The sequence below is a fragment of the Carcharodon carcharias genome, chromosome 2 (assembly GCF_017639515.1).
Source record: "Carcharodon carcharias isolate sCarCar2 chromosome 2, sCarCar2.pri, whole genome shotgun sequence".
NCBI classification, from domain to species: domain Eukaryota; kingdom Metazoa; phylum Chordata; class Chondrichthyes; order Lamniformes; family Lamnidae; genus Carcharodon; species Carcharodon carcharias.
Genome location: NC_054468.1, coordinates 77,802,292 through 77,812,946, shown reverse-complemented (window position 1 = coordinate 77,812,946; position 10,655 = coordinate 77,802,292).

Sequence of the window (10,655 nt, the reverse complement as noted above, 5' to 3'; positions counted from 1 at the left end):
TGGCCCGCTACTATGAACTGCCTGTCCAATCAGATAGCTGGCAGCTCAGCAGCATCACCAGTAGAGATGGGCTCTGCTGAGGCTGCAGGGTGAAGGAGAGGGCACCTCCATGTTGAGGCACCCTTGAAGGTCAAGTAAGTTGTTTCTTTTTTTACTGTGCTGGGGCCAGTCAGGCAAGCATTGACAATCGGGTGGGGGCACATACATTGCTGCCAGGGGACCTCTTCATGGGCAACCGAGCATGCAGAATGGAAGCCCCCACCCCCCCCTCCCCCCCAACCCCCGCCAATCCCAGAAGCCTCTTAAAGAGATCTTGGCCTAACGATCTATACTAGACACTCCTGTGCAGCTTCAACATACTAGCAGGTCACACAGAGATAGTTATGGCAACCTCATTGCATCCCAGCTATTTACTCTAATGCAAGCAACAGTTTACCTGACAGTCTCCCCAAGACGTGGGGGCTCATCCCAATGCTATTAAAATACCAGTGGGGGAGGATGTGGCTGTTAATTGGCCAAGTAGTTGGTTTAGTTGGCTGCTCACTCCCATTCGTTGGACAGCCAGGTCACTGATGTTCCTGTCATGGAGAACACCCCATAAGAGGTCAGGCTCCGCCACCATTTTACAAGACCTCTTGCTGTTCCGCCCATCTCCAGAGGACTGGTAAAATTCAATCCAAGATGTCTTCCTTCAGAATATATGAACAAACGAACATATGAAATAAGAGCAGGAGTAGGCCACTCAGCCCCTCGAGCTTGCTCCACCATTCAATAAGATCATGGCTGATCTGATTGTAATTTCAACCCCACATTCCTGCCTACCCCAATAACCTTTCACCCCTTGCTATCATGAATCTATCTAGCTTTGCCTCAAAAATATTCAAAGACTCTGCTTCCACTGCCTTTTGAGGAAGATCGTCCCAAAGACTCACGGCCCTCACAGAAAAAAAATTCTCCTCATCTGTCTTAAACGAGTGACCCCTTATTTTTAAACTGTGAGCCCGAGTTCTAGATTCTCCGATCAGTGGAAACATTTTCTCCACACCCACCCTATCAAGACCACTCAGGATCTTAAAGATTTCAATCAAGTTGCCTCTAAACTACAGTGGATACAAACCTAACCTGCCCAACCTTTCCATATAAGACAACCCACCCACTCTCAATATTAGTCTACTAAACCTTCTCTAAACTGCTTCTAATGCATTTACATCTTTCCTTAAGTAAGGAAACCAGTATTGTACACAATACTTCAGATGTGGTCTCACCAGTGCCCTGTATAACTGAAGTATAGCCTCCCTACTTTTGTAGTCAATTCCCTTCACAATAAACGATAACATTCTATTAGCTTTCCTAATTACTTGCTGTTCCTGCATACTAGCCTTTTGTGATTGAAGACATCCTGCAAGTAGTCTATTTCTCCATACTGTTACCTAGACCTTGTGAGATACTTTGAACAAACTCAAACAATTCTAGTAGATGATTGTGCTCCAGTTCTCTATAAGGAATTCCCATAAGGGAAGAATCTTGAGGCTTTGTAACTAAGGAACAATATGAATAAGCTAATAAGCTCCCTAGCCAGCAGGTTCTGCCTTTCTACTGTCACCAAATCTCCCTCCTCCCCACTCATGATCAGTGATTCACCTCTCTTTTCAAACTCTCTGCCTGTAACCCAAGTTAGATGTACTTGAGAATAAGACAAGACATCAGGTGGAAGGCCTCTGGCTTTATCTTTGCCTGCACTTTCTATGTTTTCTTTTCTTAATATTTCAAAGGTGGATTCTTGAAACTGTGGACTGAAATTTCTGTGTCCTCTTGAGTTTTTTTTGCTTGCTTTAGTTATAAGCCACCTTGTCCTGCAAGTGGCGAGATAGCATCGGAAGTGCCCAGCCTGTATCTCAGCATATGTGAGTAAAGTGCTGCTCTGGAACCTCTTGGCCACCTTCATCTTGCCCAGTTTGACTGTCACAATTTAATGATAATGATCAAAACCAGCAACAAGGACAGAACTTTTGGGTTCTGTCAGTAATTCCATCTGTAATGTTCTTTTACAATTACACAGTTCGATTCAGCGTTGCTCCTGGCTAGCATCAGGACCGTTCTCCCTGGTTTCATAAACTTACCAAATTTGGCTACCAATGATCAGTGGTCATTACATAGAGTAGAGGAATATATTTAAGACAGAAATGTGACAAAAGCTCCAGTTGAAGCTTGCTGTTGATATGTGGGCCCTGCTGTACTATGGCTATGTGTGACAATCAATTGGAAATTAGTAAGATTAGCTGAGTGTTTTGATGGAAGAGCAATCAAGGGCTCTATAAAGTGGAGACTTCTGCTAGTGCCATTCTCTATCAGTTGTGCAGAGACTCAATTGGCTGAAAGTGTATAGTTGACTCCCAATGGCCTCTTTGTAAATGGTCACAATCCATCTCACCTTTAAACAGCACAGGAAATCCACTGATATACCAGCTTATATTTCACCCCTTTCTTGGACTCACTCAAGTTCTGTCGAAGGGTCATGAGGACTCGAAACGTCAACTCTTTTCTTCTCCGCCGATGCTGCCAGACCTGCTGAGTTTTTCCAGGTAATTCTGTTTTTCTACAGGAAATCCACTTCTCTGTTTGTAAACTCCCAATTGTGGCTTGCCACACAGGCAAGAGTTTGCAATGATTATGCAATATTTCCGAATGCTGAGATGTGGTGGAAAGCAGGTGGGCTGAATACATATTTGCACTATTCCTGCCCTAGGAATTTCCACATCAGTAAATCCACCCTATTCCACAGAATCTGAAAAAACAGAGTAAAACCATTGCATAAAATTGAAACTATATACATGCTAAACAAATGCAAAGGATCATTATAAATAAATAGGTGCATTGGAATCTTATAAACAATAACAAATGCAATAAAGTGAATTCAAGTCACTATCATAGTCTCATGTTTCAGATTCTAAGCTATTTGAGCTTCACTCATTTTGTGATAATATAATTATATGGATCATCAGTTTATGATGATTTCATCCAAGCCCTCTGCCATTGGTCCAATGTTTAAGAAACTCTTGGTAATGAACAAAGGAAAATCCATAGCTAACTAATTATTTTTTTTTTATTCATTCATGGGATGTGGGCTTCGCTGGCTGGGCCAGCATTTATTACTCATCCCTAATTGCCCTTGAGAAGGCGGTGGCAATCTACCTTCTTGAACTGCTGCAGTCCGTGTGGTGTAGGGCCACCCACAGTGCTGTTTGGAAGGGAATTCCAGGATTTTGACCCAGTGACAGTGAAGGAACAGCGATATATTTCCAAGTCAGGATGGGGTGTGACTTGGAAGGGAACTTACAGGTGGTGGTGCTCCCATCTATCTGCTGCCCTTGTCCTTCTAGATGGTAGTGGTCATGGGTTTCGAAGGTGCTGTCACTACGTCTGCCACAGGTAATTTGTTTTTTGTGCTACAAAAGGAAAAGAACAAGGGAAGCCATTCAACTGCATTTCTGACCTCACACGATGGTAGAAGCTGCTTTTTTCAGTTCTTTGTGGTTGGTGATCATCTTAGATATCTCCAGTGATTGATTGTCATCACTTCTGACTTCAGTACAGTGTTTGCTGGACACGTCTGAAATATTTTTATATTTTACATCTTTAACTTGATCACTGGAAGCTTAATACACAAACCAGTAATGTGATTGTGAACTTGGTGTAGGTGTTCATTTTTCTTTATCTGTCATTTTAATATAGAGGAAATTTCTTTACACACTTTGCAATCAATAGACAATGTTTCTGTTTTGCCATTACTCAGCTTAAATGCGTGTTTTTTACAGTGCACATAATGATGACTAATCTCATTGTATAGTTTGGGTTCGTGGGACCAACAAATCACCAGCTTTTTGTTAATATACGTATTTAAGCAGTGTTGTCTGTTATTCTTTGTTTTAATTTCAGTGATCAAATGAGTCCCATTTTGTATGATACTTCTGTTGTTTCTAAGGCACTGTCAGTCATCACTTAAACAACTCTTGAGGTTTTGGAGTTGACTTTGCCATATTCCCTGCAACAATGTTGCCTGTAGAACCAAGGTCTAGGACACAGATGAAGAAGTGGGGAGAACACGGGCCATTTTCTGTGATTCACAAAGGGATAAGCACAGATTGACTGGAAAAAAAGATTGGGCAGGAAAACAGGAATGAGCAATTGTAGGTCTTCAAAGAGCAGACGGTTCTCCTACAAGCCAAGAATTTTCCCAAAAGGAAGAAAGACAGGGCATCAAAAGCTAGAGTCTAAAAATCTTTTATAAACATGCAAAAATAGAAACAATAATTAGATGGACTGTGGACCAGTTAGGGATGAAAAAGGAAATCTGGTGTTTGGAAAGGGTACTGAGGTGCTGAATGATAACATTCTGTCTTCATAAGTGAAAAAGATGAAGTCAATGTCAAAGCAGAGGGGCGGGGAGTAGATCAGGTAGGGAGAAATTATTTCCCCTGGGAAAGGGGATAGTAACCAGAGGTCATAGATTTAAAATAATTGGCAAAAAAGCGAGAGAGGAAATTAAGGGAAATGTCTTCTCGCAGTGGGTTGTTAAGATCTGGAACACATTACATGAAAGAGTAATGAAATCAGATTCCATGGGAACTTTAAAAAGGCAATTGGACGTATACTTGAAGAGGATTCATTTGCAGCATTTAAGGGGAAAAGATGGTGTGTGAGACAAATTGGACATGTATACAGCTCTTCCAAAGAACTGGCATGGAGGCACGATAGGCCAAATGGCCTCCTTCTGCGTAGTAAGATTAATGGATTCTATGGTTTTAAGGGTTTTCATATATCCGTCTGCCTTTTTTACACTCTTTCTATCTTCGGACATTTGATCAAAAACAGTTGCTTTCATCATGCTTTTGGTCAGCCCCCTTATTTGGGTCTTCTCTTTGATGTTTACAATGTTGAAGATTGTTGTCATTGTCATCATCATTTCCAAGGAAAAATGAGTGATACTTGATTGGGTTTCACTTGCTTTTCTGCTCCCAGACCATTTCCTCTTCAGGAAGATATTCTTTGGCAAGAAATGGTGTCATTATCTATTGCATTCATTTATCTACATCCAACAGTACTGTTAGCCAAAACAGCCTGAAATAATCATCAATTGACTTTCACATCAAAGAGAGGAGATCTAGATGAGTGAACTATTTCCAGACCTGTTAGCTGAGCACCTTTAATGACTTGCCGGCCTGGACAGATTTCAACAAGAAACAGATAAACTTTATTACAGCGAGCTTTTCAGATGTTATATACTCAATTGAGACTCTCATCAGAAAGTCCCACCCCCTGGATTGCTGCACTTAGGGCTCTTCCCAGGCTTGTAAATGAGGGATTTGAGGTCTGATTGAAAGGTGTTACATCATTTCACACTTTTAGTCTCTTAAGATGAATATGATTAACCTCTGTACAGGTCCAGCAGATAAAACTCACAATTTACATAGTGAATTATTCTCACCAGTTGCCTGGTCCCAGCAGTTAGCCTCTGGACTTTATTGTTTTCTGTAGCTTCTGTCCAGCCAGTAGGAATTAAATGAAGAATTAAGTGAATGAACATACGCCACGTCTGATTTCTAACTCACACCACTGTCCACCTGCCCAAACTGGAATTAAAATCAGGACCACCTAAGAGCTCTTGGTTTAACATCTCATCTGAAATGGAGCAATTAAACTCAGAGATGCTTGAGAGGCCAGATTTGGAGGAACACAGATATTTCAGAGGATTGCAGGACCAAAAGAAATTACAGAGAAAGGGATGGTTGAGGCCATGGAGGGATTTGAAATCAAGGTCGATAGTTTAAAAACGGGTTTTGCTCAACCAGAAGCCAAAGTGTGTCAGCAAGCACAGAGCTGTGGTGTGAGTTAGGACACACAGGCAGCAGAATTTTTGTATAACATCAAGCTTACAGAGGGTAGAAAGTAAGAGGCCAGCCAGGCATTGAGATAATCAAATTAGAGAAAACTAATGTATGGGTGAGGGTTTGAACAACTAAGGCAGGGCCAGAGTCAGGTGATATTACAGAGGTAGAAAGAGGTGGTCTTGGGGATGCTGTGGATGAGTGGTCAAAAGTTCATCTCATATGCCACCAAGTTTGCAAACAGTCCAGTTCAGCCTCAGAGAGTTGTTAGGGAGATAGATGGATTTGGTAATTAGGAAACTGAATTTGGAGTGGGGGCCAAGATGGGGTAAACTGAACATGGTGGGAATGTGTGTGGGTCAGGGGCGTGGGAGGTGGTTTATTGGGCAGTCAGAAAGCTTGCTACAACCTGCCAACTGCTTTGGATTTAACCTGTTTTGCAGGTTTAACTGTGGAAACTCAGCAACTGCAATGTGGTGAAGACGAACTCAGGGAGAGATCCTTGTGGATCAGGAGGAACAGGGGATCACCTTTCAACCCCGCAACCCCCCCCCAACCACCACACACCCTCCCAAGCCCCCCATCAGGAGGTCATGCCTAACAAATTTGATTGAATTTTTTGAGGAGGTGACTAGGTGTAGATGAGGGTAGTGCAGTTGATGTAGTTTATATGGATTTCAGCAAAGCCTTTGACAATGGGAGACTTATAAAGAAGGCAAATGGGGTAATTTGATAAGTTGGATTCAAAATTGGCTTAGTTGTAGGCGACACAGGGTGATGACAGAAGGATGCTTTAGTGACTGGAAGCCAGTGTCCACTGGCGTACCACAGGGATCTGTCCTCGGTCCCCTATTATTTGTCATTTATATAAACAACATAGATGACTATGTAGGGGGTAGGATTAGTAAGTTTGCAGATGACACAAAGATTGGCTGGGTGGTTAACAGTGAGGTTGAGTATCCTGGGCTACAGGAAGATATAGACGGAATGGTCAAATGGGCAGATAAGTGGCAGATGGAATTTAACCCTGAAAAGTGTGAGGTGATGCACTTTGGAAGGAGTAATTTGTCAAGGAAGTATTCAATGAACAGCATGACACTAGGAAGTTCTGAGGAACAAAGGGACCTTGGCGTGTGTGTCCATAGATCTCTGAAGGAGGAGTGGCATGTTCGTGGGGTGGTGAAAAAGGCATATGGGACACTTGCCTTTATCAATCGAGGCATAGATTATGAAAGTAGGGAGGTCATTTTGGAGTTGTATAGAACATTGGTGAGGCCACAGCTGGAGTACTGTGTGCAGTTCTGGTCCCCACATTATAGGAAGGATGTAATTGCACTGGAGGGAGTGCGGAGGAGATTCACCAGGATGTTACCTGGGATGAAACATTTAAGTTATGAAGAGAGGTTGGATAGACTTGGTTTGTTTTTGTTGGAGCAGAGAAGACTGAGGGGCAACCTGATCGATTATGAGGGGCATGGACAAGGTGAATAGGGAGCAGCTGTTCCCCTTAGTTGAAGGGTCAGTCACAAGGGGGCATAAGTTCAAGGTGAGGGGCAGGAGGTTTAGGGGGGATGTGAGGAAAAACTTTTTTACCCAGAGGGTGGTGACGGTCTGGAATGAGCTGCCTGGGAGGGTGGTGGAGGCAGGTTGCCTTACATCCTTTAAAAAGTACCTGGAAGAGCACTTGGCACGTCATAACATTCAAGGCTATGGGCCAAGTGCTGGTAAATGGGATTAGGTAGGTAGGTCAGGTGTTTCTCAGGTGTTGGTGCAGACTTGATGGGCCGAAGGGCCTCTTCTGCACTGTGATTCTGTGAAAAAAAAATCATCAGGCTCTCTTCCCAAACAAACCTCCTGCCCCACTCAGGATCCGGCATCCCTCTCCCCAGTCTCTCCTCCTAACCCCTCGGGATCAGAAGCCACCCCATATTGAGGATCAGAACCCTTCCACTTTGGATGGAGCACCTCCTCCCCCTAGCTCCCCGCACTGGAATCAGGGATCAGACTTACCTGATCCTGTGGCCTTTTTTAGAGTATTCCTCACCTGACTAGAAGCCAAACCTGTCAAAAACAACAGGCAAATCCTGTGGAGTTAAATCTCCACATCAAATGGGGAGACCCAAATTTCCAGTTTTCCTCTATGCTGCTTTTCTTTCCTCCTTCTTTCATGGGATTTGGGCATTACGGGTAAGGCCAGCATTTATTGCCCATCCCTAATTTCCCTTGAACTGAGCGGCATGCTAGGCCATTTCGAAGGACAGTTAAGAGTCAATCACAGTGCTGTGGGTCTAGAGTCACATGTAGACCAGACTAGGTAAGGATGGCAGCTTTCCTTCCCTATAAGACATTAGTGAACCAGATGAGTTTTTACAACATGATGATACTTGTCATGGTCACTAGCTTTAAATTCCAGATTTATTAATTGAAATTAAATACCACCAGCTGCAGTGGTGAGACTTGAATCTGTGTCTCCAGAGCATTAGCCTGTACCTCTACGAGTCTAGTCTGCTCATCCAATACTACATGTCGGACAAGCAGTGTGCCAATTTAGAGATAGTGGCAGGGTCGAGGTAGTTAGCAATGGGGTAGAGCTGTACGTGTGGAAACTGGCGCAGTGTTTTTGCATGATGTCACCGAGGACCACATGTAGATAAAAAATAAGATAGGTAATTTGGGGACACCAGAGGAAATGGTAATGAACCATTGCACTGTGCTAAATAGGTATTTGTTAAAAGTTGATTCTCTATGTAGGTCACAGAAGCGGCCACAGGGTTAGACCTCATCATCACAAGCAGGGTGGGAAAGCAAAACTACAAAATGTCAGCACACCACTACACCTGCTTTTATCAACAGCCAGTCTTAAATGAAGCCCATGCATTGGGTGAAAAATAATGCTCCCCAGGAGGCAAGTTTGGAGCTCGGGGGATGGGGTGCATTTGATCGAGCATGAGGATGCAGGGTGGGTACCCTGTTGCCATCTGATTAAGTCTTTGTAGACAGCCTTCTCATCCGGGCACTAATTGAGGCCCTTAAGTAGACAATGAATGCCCACTTAAGTGCCTCATCCCACTGCCACTGGTACTCAACCAGCAGCAGGCAGGGGACTCACCATGTGGGAAGCCGGGAAAGCAAACCCTGTCAAATTTGCTTATGGTCTCCCAGCAGGGGTCCCTTGTTCAAAGGCACTCAGTGCCTGATCAAGGGACCTGACTTCAGGAAGGAGGGTGGGTGGGCTGCTGAAAGCCAAGCCAGACCACCCCTCTCCCCAGCCGCGACAACCTCCCTGTGACCCCTATCCACTCTCAGTCACCTGTGGCATGGGTCCATCTTCAAGCTGAGGCCTCGGTGGGTGTAGTACCTACAGCAGCCACCACCTCCTGCATGGCACTGCTAAGTACAGAAGATTGACCTCTGAATGGTCAACAGTTCTCAGCAAGCAGGGCTTCCATCACTGGGATCTTTGATTCCGGGAAAGGCTCACTGTTAGCCTCTTAAGGGCCTGAGTGGCACAAGGTGCAGTGGGCTGTCTCGAAAAGAGGCAATGTGGGACTCCCACCAGTTCTCCAACCAGTGGGTGAGACCCCCTTGCTAAGATTAAATTCTGTCCAACAACATTTTATTGTTAGTAGCAGATACTTAAGATGAAATACTTACTTAAGAACATATAGGAAAGCCTACAGCAACTAAAGGCCATTCAGTCAATCTAATCCACTCCATTAAGAAACATCAGGTAAATTTTCAACCTGGACATAAAAACAGTGACCAAGGCAGATCAAACAATTCTCATTTCCAAAACTATTAATAATCACAGGAATATTGCCCTTGACTTTCCATCCATCAAGATGAATGAACAGTCTCCCCACTGACAATGCATATTCAAAAGGAATGGCCATAAATCCCTTCTCTTGTTGCCTTGAACAAAAATCTGGCAATGCTAGTAATATTTCTAAAATCTTTCATCTTTTCTCCAGATGCAGGTGGAAGACTTAGACCCGATTGGGAAAATCCCACTCTAGCTATATTCTTTAGCTCTTGACATGCACAGATGCTGCAGGGAAATGACCAGAGGGTGATAGTCTCACTGTCATAGGAATAGAAGTAGGTCAATCAATCCCTTGAGTCTGTTTTGCTATTCAATTAGATCATTGTATCTGAACTCTATCAGTATAATTAAGAAATATCCTGCATTTTTTAACACTAGCAGGTGGAGGGGGGATGGTGGAGAGTGGGTGGTGGGAGTTGTCCAATGAATAGCCTCAGGACCCAGCACACCTGATAGAAAACTGTGACCAGTGTGAAAAGCTCCCCAGCTATCTCAACTGCCCCAGTGCCCTAACATTGTGAAGACTATATGCTGGGGTTCCCCTTCAGTTGTCCAGTTGAGGTAACCTGGATCTCCATCCACCCCCAATGACTCAACTCCTGTGCAGCATCTCGAGATCTCCACCATGAGGCTCTGCATCGATGCGACCAGCCCAGCCATGGTGATAGAGACATTCCACCTTAGATTGAACACCTTTTCCCCTCCCACATACCCTTGTACACCCTATCCCCCATAACTATTGACAACCACCTCCCCCGCAACCTGTATAACTTTCAACCTTCCTACCATCACCTTTCAACCCTCCCCCCATCAACTTTGGAAATGTGCAGATTAACATCAACATCCCCTTGGTCCCTGAGAATCCCACCCCTGTTAACATTGACTTGCTCACCACCATCTTGCCCACCCTGGGAATCTGTGTCCATTTCTGCATCCCCACTAACAAC